Here is a 15,382-nt window from a genome sequence, read left to right as displayed (position 1 = left end):
TTTTAAGCTCAAACCCATGCTATTCAGAACTAGGCGCATGTTATACAATAAGGGACAGGACGCAGAAATATGTCAGACAAAAAAGCTGCAGGGAACCTGTGTTGATGGCCTCAAGTGCTGTGGAGGTGTTTCTGTCTCTAAAATAGAGGCTAATTTCACTCACTTCTGAAGTCAAGGACTAACTTGCAGCTTCCAGCTGTAAACCTGTTAGGAAGCTGGGTATTAGTGACTCCCTCCAATCTGGAGCAGCATACAGATATTTATATGATAACTGGACAAGTTTTATGTCTCTGACAGTCCCTTTCCCCAAAAGACCTGCTGGTGAGCCATGGCAATAACCACAGACAGATCAACTTCAGACACGCCAAAAAGGATGAGTAGGCATTGAAGTTGTGGTGAGGGATATCAAAAACAGAAAGATGGAAACCTGCTTCTTAAGAAGAAAGTGCAAACACCAAATTGGCTTGGCTCCAAAGTTCAGTCTGCAGTAAGAACACCAACAACTTAACCAGCAGGAAGGTAACAGTAATGAAGAACTAGTTTATGGCTGCCCAACCTGCAAAGCATCTGATCTAATGAGCCTGTAATAAAAACCTTGGCACTTCACAATGGGAAACTGAAGCTCACTCTGCTTAGATGTGAAACACCTACCACCTCAGCCCACAGCCAGCACTGAGCACACAATATTTTTGGCTGGGTGAGGCCTGGCCCTGTGTGCCGAGCATGGACATTTCAAACAGTGACTTAGAGCACTGCAGCTTGCATCTCGCATACTTCAGAGGAATAGAAAACACACTATGCTGATGCAGTGTTCACTGCATAAATCCCTGTTAACAGCCAAAGTATGAAAACTGGCAGTATTATATAGACATGACGGTCACAGGTAGCCACACAGAAGGCAGGTAAAGCCCCATCTAATCTACATGAAGTCAGCTTTCATGGAGTTTATCCAACCATGACCTACAGGGAGATGTGCAATCTCAAAAGGCATAATTTTACTCGTTAGCCATGAGGTGTCCTTGGGGTTAAAACTTGACATATGCAGATGAGCCTGATCTCATGTCTTCCACCGAGAAGGTGTGGCTGTTGCTCTATAGAGGGCACGAGTTGAATAAAAAATATTGACAAGTATGAGATCTGCCGTACTCAAAGCGTGGTTGTGCACTGAAGAGTAGCGGAGCATGTTCCTGGATAACAGGTGACAAGTCAGTCACTGCTGTACCAGGGCATATTCTTGTCAAAATATATGTGCCTGCTGTAATATTGAAGTTTTCTTTAATGTGTAGTCCTGAGCCACCAGATTCTGCAAGAGGAACATAAGACCCTTTTCTTTCTTGCTGCACCCTGTATAGCATAAGACTCATAAGAAAGACTCCATATGAACAATCAGTTAAATACTGCCTTGATTGGTAGAGTCAGTCACAGCACAAGTGCTGACACTGTTTTGTTTGTTGCAGAAAACTGTGGTGTGATGAACATTTGGGTTTTTATTGACTGAAATAGATTTACTTTTATTGCAAATAGAGAAGGAAGGAAGGAGATGGAAAAAAATCCTCCAAACAGAAAATGGGAGGAAAAACCCCTTTTATATTCCTGGTAATCTGTAAGTTGAAATAGAGCAATACAACAAATGGTATTTCTACATCCAGTGATATAGCTTATTTGATAATTTTTTGGTGGGTTTTTGTTGAGTTTGGGTTGTTAGGGTTTGGTTTCTTTTCAGAATGCCTATAGCTAATTCTTTTCAAATTACAGAAAGATATGGACAAGATTTATGATTCGAATAAACTCAGTGAGTTTGAGTCATGAAGCACAATTGTGAGAAGTGAACATGGAAAGAATATCCCAGTTACATACTGAGAAAATTGAACTGAAAACTGAATTACTGTGTCCCATCACCTGAGGTCATATTGTAGAGTAAACACCCCCAGTACTTGCTGCCCACTGGTTCTCCTCTACCATGTCTTTGATATTTTTACTCCAGGCTCTTCCTGCACTCCAAAAGACTGGACTGGTTCTCATGGTCAAGTTCTGTCTCCTTTAACTTGCCCAAAGTAGTGCCATTAGTCAGTCTCATTCAGTCCAGCCCCGTTAATCTGTGCATCCAGTTTCCTTCTGCCATCTTTATTGACCTCCATAACCTGTGTTTGCTCATGTTCCTCCTATGCCTGTTTCCTTGTTTTACTACCAGCAATTTGCTGGTAGTAAGTCTCTCTCTCTTTTTTTTAAAGATTACCTCTTGGCCATGTCATATGTATGCAGGAGCTCCTGCTTCCTTTTCCCATTACAGTGTGATCTTTTACTACAAAGTGGTTTTTCTGTTTGAGTCACAATCTGCAGATCTACATTGTGCATTTACTACAGACACCATATAATCCTCACAGTTTCTGATCTTCCTAGCCACCTTACTGATGCTATCTCTAGTCAATAAAAACTAGTTGTTCCCTTCTTACTAGTGCTAAATGTCAAGTATAACATGGTTTTTAGCCCTTTCTTAAACTAAGCTGTTTTTTTAGTTTGAGCTATCAGGATCTATTGCTTTCTTGATTTTAACTTCCAGTGTGTGTTTTCTGATGTTGATTCCATACAGCTCCATTTTTTCCCTCTTAAACTTCCAGTTACTGCTATTTCCCTTCTTATGTACTAGGGACAAGCTTTATATTGCTATAAAATGTTTTTTCCACCAACCTGTGAAAAAGCAAATATGCCTGAAGAAATGCATTACATATTTCAGAAGCATACACGCAGATGTGTGAGTTTTAAGAGAAAGGTTTGTAGACGGTACTGCATAGCAACATGCAGAATACGAAATAAAAATGGTGAAGAGCTAGCAGCACTTGCACATTTTGTGGTGAGTTAGGAATCTAATCTCTTGCTACAGAAAATAAGACAAATTAGAGACAACCAGAGTAAAAGCAGCCCTACATCAAAAATCTATCTTCGATGAAGTCGAAGCCTGATCTACAAATTAACCAAATGCTTAAAATGGCATTAAAAGCTGAGTGGAAACCATAGAAAGATCTTGAAGCTAGATTAATTTGATTATACTGGCCTGAGTCAGAGAGAGAGCAGGCAGCCATAAGAGTTGGAGCCCATACGCTATCTTCTATATTGCAGACATCCATCCTGAAAATGACCCTACTATGAATCTCCTGATGGACAGGTTCCTCATGAGCAGAGAGAGGACTTTTTTTAGCACACTGAACTTGGAAGAGGACGTTTGGGGGTCTTTCCATGGTATGCAAATGTCAAGGTCTCTCGCTCTTTCGATTAATAAACCTCTGTGCCTTTCAGATGAACCTTTTCAGAGTAGGCTTCCTGCATGATCGCAGCTCAGACCAGCTCATCTTTATCCAAAGCCTGGCTTTCTGCAAGCAAGTTCATGCTATACATGTCATAATGTTTAAATTAGTAGACCTACAGATGGGCACTAAGTCCATCATACTTACATGGATATTGTCATATGGTATGGATCTTTGTACAACTTCAAAATGAAGGGCAATTCAAGAGGAAAAAGTTACACTTGCCACTCTCCCAGTCACGTTGGACAAAAAGCATTGGAGTAATTCTGGCATAGGGCTGTCTGCTTCGCCTGTGTCTCACCATAGTATCAAAATCAGCCCATGCATTGATACAGCTGTGTACCTCTGGACAATACTGATTTCGAAGTCTAAGATAAACAATTGAGAACTAGGAACAAAATGTCCTCTGTTATCTCAGTAGAGAAGATGAAAAAGTCTTGAGACTGACAGTCTTCTGAAACAATAACAGCTCTCTACATTGAGACAGTCTTTTTGTAAAAACGTTTCCTCTCAGATACATCTTTTCGTTGCCAAACTCTTAATAGCTGCCTCACTCCTGAACAAAAGACATGTCTGAGCTGAAAAAGAAAAAAGCCTTGAAATCCTTAGTCCTGCAGTCCATTAGGGATTTTTTCATGGACATGTATGTCACCTCTAAGACATTCAGGTACTACCGACAAGTAGCAATATCAGTAACCAGTTAGACACTAGTGCAAAATACTATTATCATCTGGTGGAAGATTTCTGTTCCTTCTCCCTTCCACACCCCTGCAGCAGAAAGACAATGTAATAGTTGTGTCTTTTTCTTTCATATCCAATCACAGCTAACACAATCAAGTGAAATAAAATCTGAGCTGGTAAGAGTAGAAGGGAAAGGAGAGAAAAAAGTGTCAAATTAGTTAGCTAGGAACTGAATTCTTGTACAGTCCTGAGAAGGTCCAAGCCCAAACCCTCAAATCTGAACTTTCTCAGACCTTGGAAAAACAAGAATCTGTATGTGAACTTTGTGGCTTGGCCCCTCTCCTAGGCCCAGCCTACCTCATGAGTCAGATCCAAGAAAGCACAGAAGAATCACTACATGCCCTACAATATCTGAAAAGAAAATAAATGAATCAGTTAAACCAAAAAGAAAAACAAGTGTGACAGGCTTACTCTCTTCTGGGTTTCCTGTGTGTCAAATCCTGCTTTGAAATACAGGGCCTGAAAATAAGTTCAGTTTGTCAGAGCAAGCAAAACCTTGTTGTTATTCTCAAAAAGACAAGGATGAAAACACACAACACTGGCTTTTAAAATGTATACCAGACACACTGGGGAGTGGGGGAGGCAGTAATGAGAAGCAAAAGTAGAGAAAGAAAAGCAGAGAATGATAGGAGTTTCTTTTCTTTAACGTGCATAATGTTTTCCATGTCCTTATTTTCCCAATTCAGCAGTTCTAGTGCCCATAATTCATAATATTAAATTGCAAAGCGAGAACAAGTTTGTGTGAGATGAATTAACTTCAGCAACGTAACTCATAATTATGAATATTTGTGAAGTTCTTTAATGCATGGGAAGGTCTTTTTCTCTCTGACTGCCTGCAAAGTATTCCTCTAATGTAAAACAGCCTTGTCCTGGAGTCTTTGCCCATGTTGCACCCTGCCCTTACTCATGAGGGACACAGTGGAGCTTAGCATTCCTGCAGGGTAGCATTCAGTCTCCTGTCAGCATGAGCACTTACAGTAGGAAGAGGTGAAGGGCCACCGAGATGGGGTATGCTGTAAATATGCAGCTTATTGTCAGTGAAGATGGTCAGAAATGTTCCAGGGGAACATGACACGTGCCCTGAAAGGATGATGAATCAGAACATTCTGTGGGAATGTGTCTCTTTCAACAAATCTTCTGACAAAACACAGGCACCTTTCCAAACTTGCCTGCCAGGCAGGTTTCAGTCAAAAGCCTGCCCTGTTTCATGCCAGCTCGACAACCTAACTCCTTAGCAGTCTGCCCAGCAGCCTGCTGGGGAGAGAAAATGCCAGGCCTTCAGACCTCCCAGTACTAGGGCAGCCTGTTGAACAAACTGCTTCAGTGCTGGGGGAACCTGGGCTTGCAGCCTGCCCAACACAAAACTAGACTTAAAGGCAGGCAAGATAAGGGCTGTCTGCCCTGAGAAGGGCAAGAAAGATGTTTGCCTAGGACTTCTGCAATGGGAGCAGTAAATGACAGGTGAGGAAGAGTAAGGCTGCAAGCAGGACAACCAAAAATCCATTTCCTTTCACCTTGGTTAGTCCTATGACTGACCCTGTTTTGGTGGAGTTCCACTTCTGGATCCAACACCCACTGAGAAGGGAAGCACTAAATGAGCTTAATTACCTGAAGACTACTGATCAAAGTGCCTGTATATGCAAATTAGTGTTTCAATCTCTTTTTCCTCTAAAGACAGCTTAACTTCTTTATGTGCTGTGGAGGCGAGAGCAGCTAAGACCCTTTTTTGTCATATGGTGGGCTTTACCAAGCCCAGTTTACTGATGTGTATTGCAGAGTGGCTGCATTGCATGTGGATGGCAGACCAACTTTACCCAGCAGCAGAGGACTCACCATGCACCCGTTGCACTGCATGGGTCTGCAATTGCCCCCAAAACCATCCAAAATATCAGCAGCAAATCAAACAGTTCCCACAAGTCTTTCTTTTCTTTTTTTTTTTTTTTTTTGTCCTCAAGAACAAGTCAGGAATGAAAAGGGAACTGGACATATATTGGGTAAAGAATTCTGGAAGTAGTAGTCTGTGTTTATTTGTAACTTTGGGACTTCTAACTGTCTCTTTCATCCTTTAAAGGATGTGCTCTGGTCGTGTAATGGAAGAGAACATAAAGGATCTCCACAAAAGCTGATGGGCAGCAGTGGGTTTCTGTCAGCTTTCAAACTACTCAGCTCCCCATTGCCTGTTGCCTGCTTGATCCTAAGCATCCTGTAGGAAACCAGTTCACAAATTGTGCAAGCAGGTCATCCATGGCCTGGGGTAAAAGTGAGGGCTGAGAACCTATGGCTGAGAAAATGGTCTTGCTAAACACTTTTTTTTAACCTTTCTTTGTAGTATTTTCTTCCAATTCTGTGAGGGAACAGATTTTATTCTAAGAATTGTATCTGAAAAACAATAAACAAAAATGGCAAATTGGTGATTTAGATGAAAAGTGGTTTTGTGCATTTTACTGCATTCCTGATACTGCCTACTGGAACTAACAGCAGTCCCCATGAGAATTGTGGACAGAAAACTAAAACAGCTTTTTGTTAGAGAATAGTATGTCTATCTGGAAGGAATCATCCATGCTTATTCTTCTTGATGACATGTGTTTAAGGCTAAGTTGCCCAAGCAGAGTTTAGCTTAGGTACACTAGGCAGGTATACTGCTGTACTAACTACCACTTTGCTCACTTCTGTATCAAAACTGTCTTCCTAAGCTCACATACCTCAAGATGGTGCGTGTTGCGCATTCTAGACATATACTCAGTTTAAAAAGGCTCCTGCTTTAGAAGACTGCTTGTACCAAGGAAATAACATTTTTCTTTTCACACATGTTTTGAGCCAAATACAAGTAAAATAAAATTAAAAACATGTCCTTGTCCCTAGAACTTACAGGGACCATGAAGACAAATTCTAGGCTTATTTTCACCAATTACATGGAAAGCATTTGTGATTTGTCCTAGAAAAAGAAACAGTCTCTTACTCTTTCCATGTTTACTCTTAAAGACCCTCATGAAGTTTTGCTTCATTGATCTCTTATTTTCCCCAGAATTTTTCAGGGGCCGTTGGAGAGAATATTTAATTTCTGGATTTTTTGCGTTTCTCATCGCCAGCAGTGAAGCCTGGTGCCCTTGACCTAATTCTGGACCCTTGGTTTTCTCACAGGTCTGTAAGAAGCTCACAGCTAGTGTTTTATATCTCAAACACAAACCCATGCAGCTACCTCAGGTTTTGCCCCTGGACAAACACCAACTCTCCTCAGCCCTGACATTCTCTCTGTCTGGTATCTCCTTCTCTGAACAGAAGGAGAGCTGAAAGGTACCTCAGAAGCTAACAAATGTCCAGAAAATTTTCCTATAGAATGTGTCATCAATAGCAGACATGAAAGACAGTTTCCACCATATTCCAAAGGGAGGTTATGTGGCTTGCAAGTGTGCACGCTATGTGCAGGCAACAATAATCAGATGGTAGGGAAAATACCCCATCCCTTTAGTTTGTTGCCCCATTCCTTCTTGGCCTGCCACTGCTTAGCTTTTAGAGTTAATTCAAATAATTTCTCAAGTTGCTCTAACATAAAAGTATTTCACTGGAATACTGGAAGGCTATCAATACTAGGTAAAACTAGCTTGCCAATAACACTGCAGGCTTTCTAAACCATTACTTGAATTACCACATTATTTCAAACCTTTGCCCTTTGTTTCAGACAGCTCAATGTAAACGTAGGATTACAGTCAAGCTTAATGTTTTTTTCTGTTGCTATGACTTGTGTTAGAAGCAGCTCTGAAGTCATAAATGAATTAATTTTTCTGAAGAGATACTTGTAACTCTTCAAATATTGCAACCACAGAGGTATATGGAACACTACATCAGAACTTTCTTTAGTTCCAAATTAATTTCACAGTAGATTTTATCCCTGTCTACCTGTTCTAACATAAGAGACTTGTACTGAATATTGTTGAAGGATTGGTATTTATGCATAAAGAACAAAAGTATGATAATTGAAATAGATTAACACACTAGACTTCCATCTCCTACCGAAAAGAAAGGTACAGGCATTAACAGATAAGATACTTCTGAAACAGCTTTGTTTACAGACTGCTGAGCCTTCCTGGCTTCATTGGACTACATATTCTCCAACCCCACTCTCTTACTACATTCAGATCTTTTTTTGCATTTGCCATCTGTTTCTTGCATGAAACACAATGAAGAAAACTAAGTATACATTATTGTGCAAGTCTCCATCATACTTATTTTTAGAGAACTATTTTTGAGCTAGCTAATAAGTAGTTTTCTTGCATGTGGTGCTCTATTAGGGAATCAGGGTGATTCAGGACAGAATGAATACATGTTTGCAGAAATTCTGGGTGACTATCTATTTACCCTGGGTAACACAGGATGCTCTTCAGGGTTGGGTCCAGCCTGCTGAATGCATAAATTGTCCTTGAAGTAAGTAGTGAAACACAGATACTCTTCTCCCATGGCGAATGTTCTGATGGCTATGCTATACAAGGCAAGCTCACTTTTGCTCTTTGTGTCTGTCCTGGTGACTTCTAAACTCCTTTCCTACATATTAGGCCACCTTTTATCCACCCCCGTGGATGCCAATTCCAGAACTCTGCAGTCCAAGAGTTAAGAAGCTACCAGTGCAGCAGTGATATACCAGCAGTGTTTAGTAGAGTTTTTGTGAATGTCTTTCAGATGAAACCCTGTGCTGGGCTTGAGTAGTATAGCTCCCAGCCTCCCAGCTTCCCACACTTCTAGGTCCCAGTTGGACTTATCTGCATGAAGGGCACCTCCTTGCTGCATGCATAGAAGGAAAAACTTCAGCCATCTGAGCATGTTATGGGTGAAAAGGAATGATGGCAATGTTATTTCTAGTCCTCCAAGGTTACCAAGTAGCTGAGCAGAGAATTTCAGGAGCAAAAGTTTTAATTAAGCCATCTGCCTGACTCTAAATGATGAAGTTCATGCAACAACATCTACTGAACGATCAGGAACATGCTTTTCAGTGATCCCTGCTAAGGGTGTTTTCCAGACTGACTGCAGTCCTTGAGAGCAAGGGTCTAAGATTAAGAATTATACTCCGTTCTCCCATAAGGCTATAATTAGCCTGCCCAGTGCTTGCACAGCTTTAACATACAATACCATAAACCAGTAGCACAGACATCCCCTGCAACAGAACAAAGGCTTCTTCTTGTCTTTCTGCTAACCATTGCTGTGTGACAAACTTTTTATAGCTCTTGATGTCTTTAAGTTTACTACTCAATTTTCATTTCAATAGAACACATTTCCAACTATTTTGCAAAGCATAGTGGCTTCAACAAATGACTCACTGATAATTACTGTCATAGGAGAGCCAACTGCTCAGTATTTTAATACGCATTTTACTATTCTTAGTTGTTATGGTGGCTGTAAAAATCTATTATGCGATGTCTGTTCTCAGCATCATTCCTCAAAGCATAACGTCATAGCAAAATATCTGTCCCCAGTGTCTGTCTGCCTTTAGTGGTCAATCATGCTAGACTTCCACACACTGTGGTGAAAGTCAAGTGAGGTGCATTTCTTACATATTTCGTGCTGTTACTGAAGTAAGTATTACTCACAAATGTAAATCATGAAAGTCAGAGAATGAGTAATGCGAACAAAGATTAAATGGCAAGCCCAAGTCTTAAATGTATATAAGAAATGACTCCAAAAAACTACCCTACTGGTTTCTTTACACATCTCTCACCTTGGAGTATGACAAATGAAGCAGAAAAGCAGGTGACTGGAAAAGTAGCGGTGAACAGTGTTAGGTCAAATTTTAAAAAACTCTGCTTAAGGGTTTTGACTTTGTTTTGGGTCTGCTGAAGACCAAGCAGTGAAATTTTTGACTTGTATCATCATTTTTTAGTAATCTCATTTAGAAGACTAACTGAATCAAGCTTGTGTTAACACTGTCATTTGGGTAAATTTTATGCAAGACAGTGTTGCTTCATTTGAAGATAAGATTACTCACACCCATGTGGACAGAAAACTGTGTTAACAAGGAAAATGTGAAAATGTGTGTGTGGGGGGGGACACGTTTGTTTGCTTGTGTTGTGGGGTTTTGTTTTGTTTTGTTTCTTCTGTGTCAGAAAGCTTCATTTGCTGGGGCTTTAGACTAGAACCTCTCAGCAATTGCTTCAGTCACTGTAGACCAGGACAACCTCTGGCCATGAGGGACTTTTGGCTTCTCTCTTGCATGACTGGTCTTACTTCTCAAGAAATTATCATTTCACATCAGAACTCCTGCAAATTATTGGCCTGTCTCATTTAACTGGAACAATTCAAATGTCAGCAGCAAGGCAGCTCTGAAGAACTACGTATTCGAAACCCCCTGGTCTCTAGCAAACTCTGAGCAAGGTGCCATGAAGCTGGAACTTAGCATGCTGCCTGGTGAACTCGTTTCACCGCAGGATGAAAACAGCTGTTCCTGATGGCATTGCAACGTCACTTGTCTCTCTCTTGTGCTGTTGGCCATGAGAAATTGCTGATCTCCCTACCTGTGTGTCATCTCTCCCTTCCTTTCAAACTTACATGGGTGTAAGGTGTGCCTTGCCGTCCCAGTTACCGCAGGGTGCCTGCTGCTTTCTTTCCCCAGCACTTTTATGTGGTGCACTCCAGACTTCCTGCTTATCGTGTCTGCTGCTCAGTCATATGTACAGGGAAGCTAGGAGTCATCTTTTTTTTTCCAGGGATATTCATAGCATTTCCCACTTTCTATATACATAGTACCCACTTCATAAAATGGCACATGCTCACATTTTGATGGCTTTCCAGTGATTTTTTTTTTCAATCTAATCTTGAAAATGAATGGCAATATGTGTTTTTACTTTCCACAGTATTGGCAGTGCTACCTCAGAGTTTCAGTAACAGCAGTGTTATACGCATTAGTGGTATATGTGTTCATTAATTGAAAGAACCTTTTGAAAATACTTCTGTGTGTTTAAAATATCCACGTGAAATCAGATACTTCTTCGGTCCTAAAGATATTGCTGTTCTCTAGATTGCCCCAAAATCCAAGTAGGGTAGGGTGCCAGTGGCTATGCTGGTGGAATTGCTATCTGCGTTCTAAGAAACTGGACATTTTTGTTTGCCTCTAGACTCCTCTAAAATATTTGAACATCATAACCTTCTTACTTTTGTGTTTTACATTGTAGCTTTGCTAGAGAACATGAAAGGCATTCATAGTCATCGAGTTTGCTTTTGCACTTTTGTGTCATGTAAAGGTTATGAATGGCCCATCAATTTTAAGTTGGCTGTTGCAGCGCAAAAGTATCATGTAAATTTTCTTTATTTAGTCCAAGCAGTTATTGTGCAATTTCTGGTGTTTCTTCACATTTAACATCTCCAGTAAACATTGCCTCACTTATGTCTGCCTAAGTAACAATGTGAACATCTATTTCTCTTGGGTTTTCTTTTAGCAAGAGTACATTACAACACAAATATTTTTCCAGTACAGTTTCCACAAACGTTCCCTGACGCATGGAAATGTTTTGATTAATACTTTGAACTGTAGTCAAATGACTTGCCTTTTTCTTGAATGTATTTTATTTCTGGCTTTGATCTTTATAAAATCACGGTATCATCTATTTTATGGAACTTTCACTACTACTCAGGGCAGGAAGCCCTGGAGGAGGACTAGGTTAGTATTAAACATTTTTGAGTACTGATCACATTGATATATAAAAAGATTGGTGAATATAGTTTTCTGTGATTGCACTGCTATGTAGTAAAACTTCTACAAAGAATGTAATGCAAGGAAATCAAGGATTATAGCAGAAGTTTCTGTATCTTCAGTTAATTCCAGTATGTGTGTGTTTATACACACACACATGCACGTATATAAATCATTAAAATATGTTTAATAAATCATAATCTTAAAAAGTATTTTATTCTTATTTTGTTCCAAACTGTACGTTATTTCAATGATTATGCTGTACTGTGTGCAGACTATTAAAAAGGTATGGAATTAAAGCCTTTCTTCTTTGGAGACACTGCGACTTTTACTGTTGATTTCAACTGATTCTGAATTTCAGGCTGGGTCATACTGTTGTGGAGACTTATGAGACCAATAATACACTTAAACAGAAATAATTTTATGAAACCAATTAAAGCTCCACCAACATCTGGTGGATCACAAATTTGAGATGTCAAATGGAATTGGTACTAAACATTTGACTTAAGAATTCTTAACATTTTAGAAGGTTAACCTAGAATGCACAGTCACTCACCTAATAAAAGGAGGGCTCTTAAACTCCGGAGTTACATTGGGCAGCACCCCGACCAAATACAAGAGTCCTCAGCTGCAGATCCACCGCTCTGAGGAGGACCAACTCAACTGCCCACCAATGGGACCCCGTTTATACCCCAGTTGAATCTGATCTGCTGTCAAATATGATCATGTTAGTCCTCTCTGGCTGAGAGGTGGTCTTACCTTAGCCCCATACAGCACCACGTGCTTGACAAGGGTGGCCTGTGCCGGGGGGGGGGGGGGGCAGTAAGCATTACAGAACTGCAGTCATCATTACATAGCTGAAGTCATCATTATGTTATTTGAGGTCAGCATTACACAACTGAGGTCAGTCCCAGCCCACCGGCTGGAGGGCCTCAACCCCAGCTTGGGTGGGAGCATCTGCCACATGTACTCAAACAAAGCTTGTACTACAGAAAGCCCGAGAGGCATGGACATAGGTGAATGCAAAGGAGTCCATCAATATTAGAGATGACAGGCGTTACTGTTTTATTTTTACTAATTACTTCTGAAATGCCCCTTTCCTAGACACTCTGTGTAGTACTATGACTCAATATAGGCCCAGCAATACTCATTGAGCCAAAATCAGAGAGTAACAAATACCAATGAAGCTAAAGGAGTTGAAGCTAATATTATGCCATCAGAAAGCAAGTATAAATCCTGCCATGCTAGTCAGCTGATAATTTACCTAGAGATCTTCATGACCTATTTCATCCCTCCAGTTGGAAAATCAGCAGAGGTGGATAATCCGAGAAAGATTCTCTTTTTAGACTTTTCTCAAAAGCCTTAGGGTCCCCTTGTGCAGAACGCTAACTACGGCTTTCATCTGTGCTTTTTTACCTTGTACCTCAGGAGAGGGGGAAAAAATGCCTATGTCCCTCCAGCCACATCAGCATCCAGCTATCTCACCTTATCTTTGGGTCTGCCAAGCACCCACTGTAAGGTTAGGAGAGTAAGAACAGCTTTTGCTGTAGAAGTTTTTGATTCTCCCGACCTCCACCCAGTAGAAGTAATATAAAATACAAAAATTATCTTTGTTACTAATCTGGGAGAAAGATCAGGTCTGTTTTTATGGCTGATTATAATTAGTGACAAACATATAAGCAAATAGGCAACCAAACTCCATCTGGAATATTATTTCCAGGACTGTCCACCCACATAGGAAGGATATTATTGCCTTGGAGACTTCTTTCTGTATTTTAAGAATCTAAGTTATGACAGCAGATTTGAGTTACTGCATTTATTTTTTTTCTAGATACGAAATTTAAAGTTGTTAGAAGTATACGCCCAAGACAAATATTTTCCATGGTTAAAATGGCATGTACCTTTCCATTTAAGAAATTGTCTGAAGTTTTGAGTTTGACTATAGTTTTTGAAGTCCTAGGGACTCTCCATGCACTGAATTAGTACCAGATGCATAGTATGTGACATCAAATGTGCTGCACAAGTTTCCTTCCATAGGTTCTCCACTGTGCCTAAGACCTGAAGTAGACCACCAATATTTATAAGCAACAAGGTCTATAAGCTCATTGCCAGAGCTTATGCTTGACATTTCCAGTAGCATGCTGACTGCCTTTGTACGTATTTGTACCCACTGGCAAGTGGGAGCACTTCAGAAAAATTGACAGTGCAGACCCCAGGAGGAGGCAGCAGTCTATCTCTGGGATGCAGGCTGCTTTTGAGTCCCTGCTGTAGTCATGGTGGGCTTCATAGTCTGTCACCATTACAAGGCTCCATATGTTGGATATTGGAAACAGGGAGGGGAGAGCAAAATTGCTGAGAGTAAAGATTATTAGACTTGCATAATAAATAATCTTGGGAGTGAATTTAAGGCACTTAGCTTTATTGTGGAGCAATGGTATGGGTATGTGTGATAAACGATCAACGGCTGCGATAAACCTAAAAGTATTCCGTGCACTCTGGTGCCTGAATTTGCTTTCTTTCAGGTTTGCTTTGCTTCAGAGAGCTGTCTCTGTTGACATATAAACACGGGATGACAGAGTAATAGAACAGGGCTATGTTAGTGAGGACTGTGCCATTTTGGTAAAAGTATGTAATAGAATAAAATAGCGAATAATGTATGTTCTTGCACTAGGGTTTAATAAGGAAAATTCTCTGTTGTCTTTGCAAATTTTACTTGAGAAGGAAAAAAGGGAGTGACAAACCTTCCATGAGGAAAAAAAGAGGACAATACGTATCACATGCTTAATAAACGTGTGTGCATTCCAACATGTTATGAGAACGGGATTTCTTGACGGGCTTGTGTCATTTCCTAAAACGGAGGCTAAGCGAGGGTCAACGCAGCACTCAATTCTGTCTCCGCTCTTCCCACCGCGTCGCAGGGCGAAGCGGGGCTCAGAGGCGCGAGACCGCAGGCAGCGCCGGAGCCGATCGCCCCGAGCAGGCGAGTGGCAGCGCGGGCGAGTACCTCCAAAACACGCAGCGGCTTCCGAGCGGCATTCCAGTGCAGCCGCCTCGGGGTGGGGGGCAGAGATAGATCAGGCGGAACAAACAGTCACAACCCTTCAGCCCTGACGGTGGCGGAACCAAGCAGCGGCGGTGCAGAGCGAACGCACCACCCGCGGTACAGAGCTCCGAGCGGCTTGCCGGCAGGTAGCGCGCCCGGCGAGGGGCCCAGTTCCTTCCCCTCCCTTTTACGATTATTACCACTACTTTCCGCGAGTCAGAGCTGCGGCGCGACCCGCCGCAGGTTACCCGTATGCTTGGTTCGGTGGCAGGTACGTGCTTCGGGAGCGCGGCTGCCCGCTCTTGTGCAATTGCTCCGAGACGACAAGGCTCCCGCCGGGGCCGAGGGCTTGACTTTTACACCCGTACAGACACAACCGGCTGACGCCGCGCACCACGGCACCGGCACGGCAGCGAGGGCCCCGCCGAGCTCCGTTTTCCCCGGCAGCGCGGACGGCGGCGCTCAACCCCACCGCTGCCGGGTAGGGGGCGCGGTGTCGCGGCTCGGCGCCGCGCCTCTGCGAACACTTGCGCGATCCGAGCGCCCCCCCCGGCACGCTGCCGCGGGGCACCGCGCCGGTTACGTAAGTGCCGGCGCCCCCCGCGCCGCTCCCCTTACTTC

The sequence above is a fragment of the Psittacula echo genome (assembly GCF_963264785.1).
Source record: "Psittacula echo genome assembly, chromosome: Z".
Classification (NCBI taxonomy): domain Eukaryota; kingdom Metazoa; phylum Chordata; class Aves; order Psittaciformes; family Psittacidae; genus Psittacula; species Psittacula echo.
The sequence above is the reverse complement of the archived record's forward strand: the minus strand, read 5'-3'. Positions refer to the sequence as shown.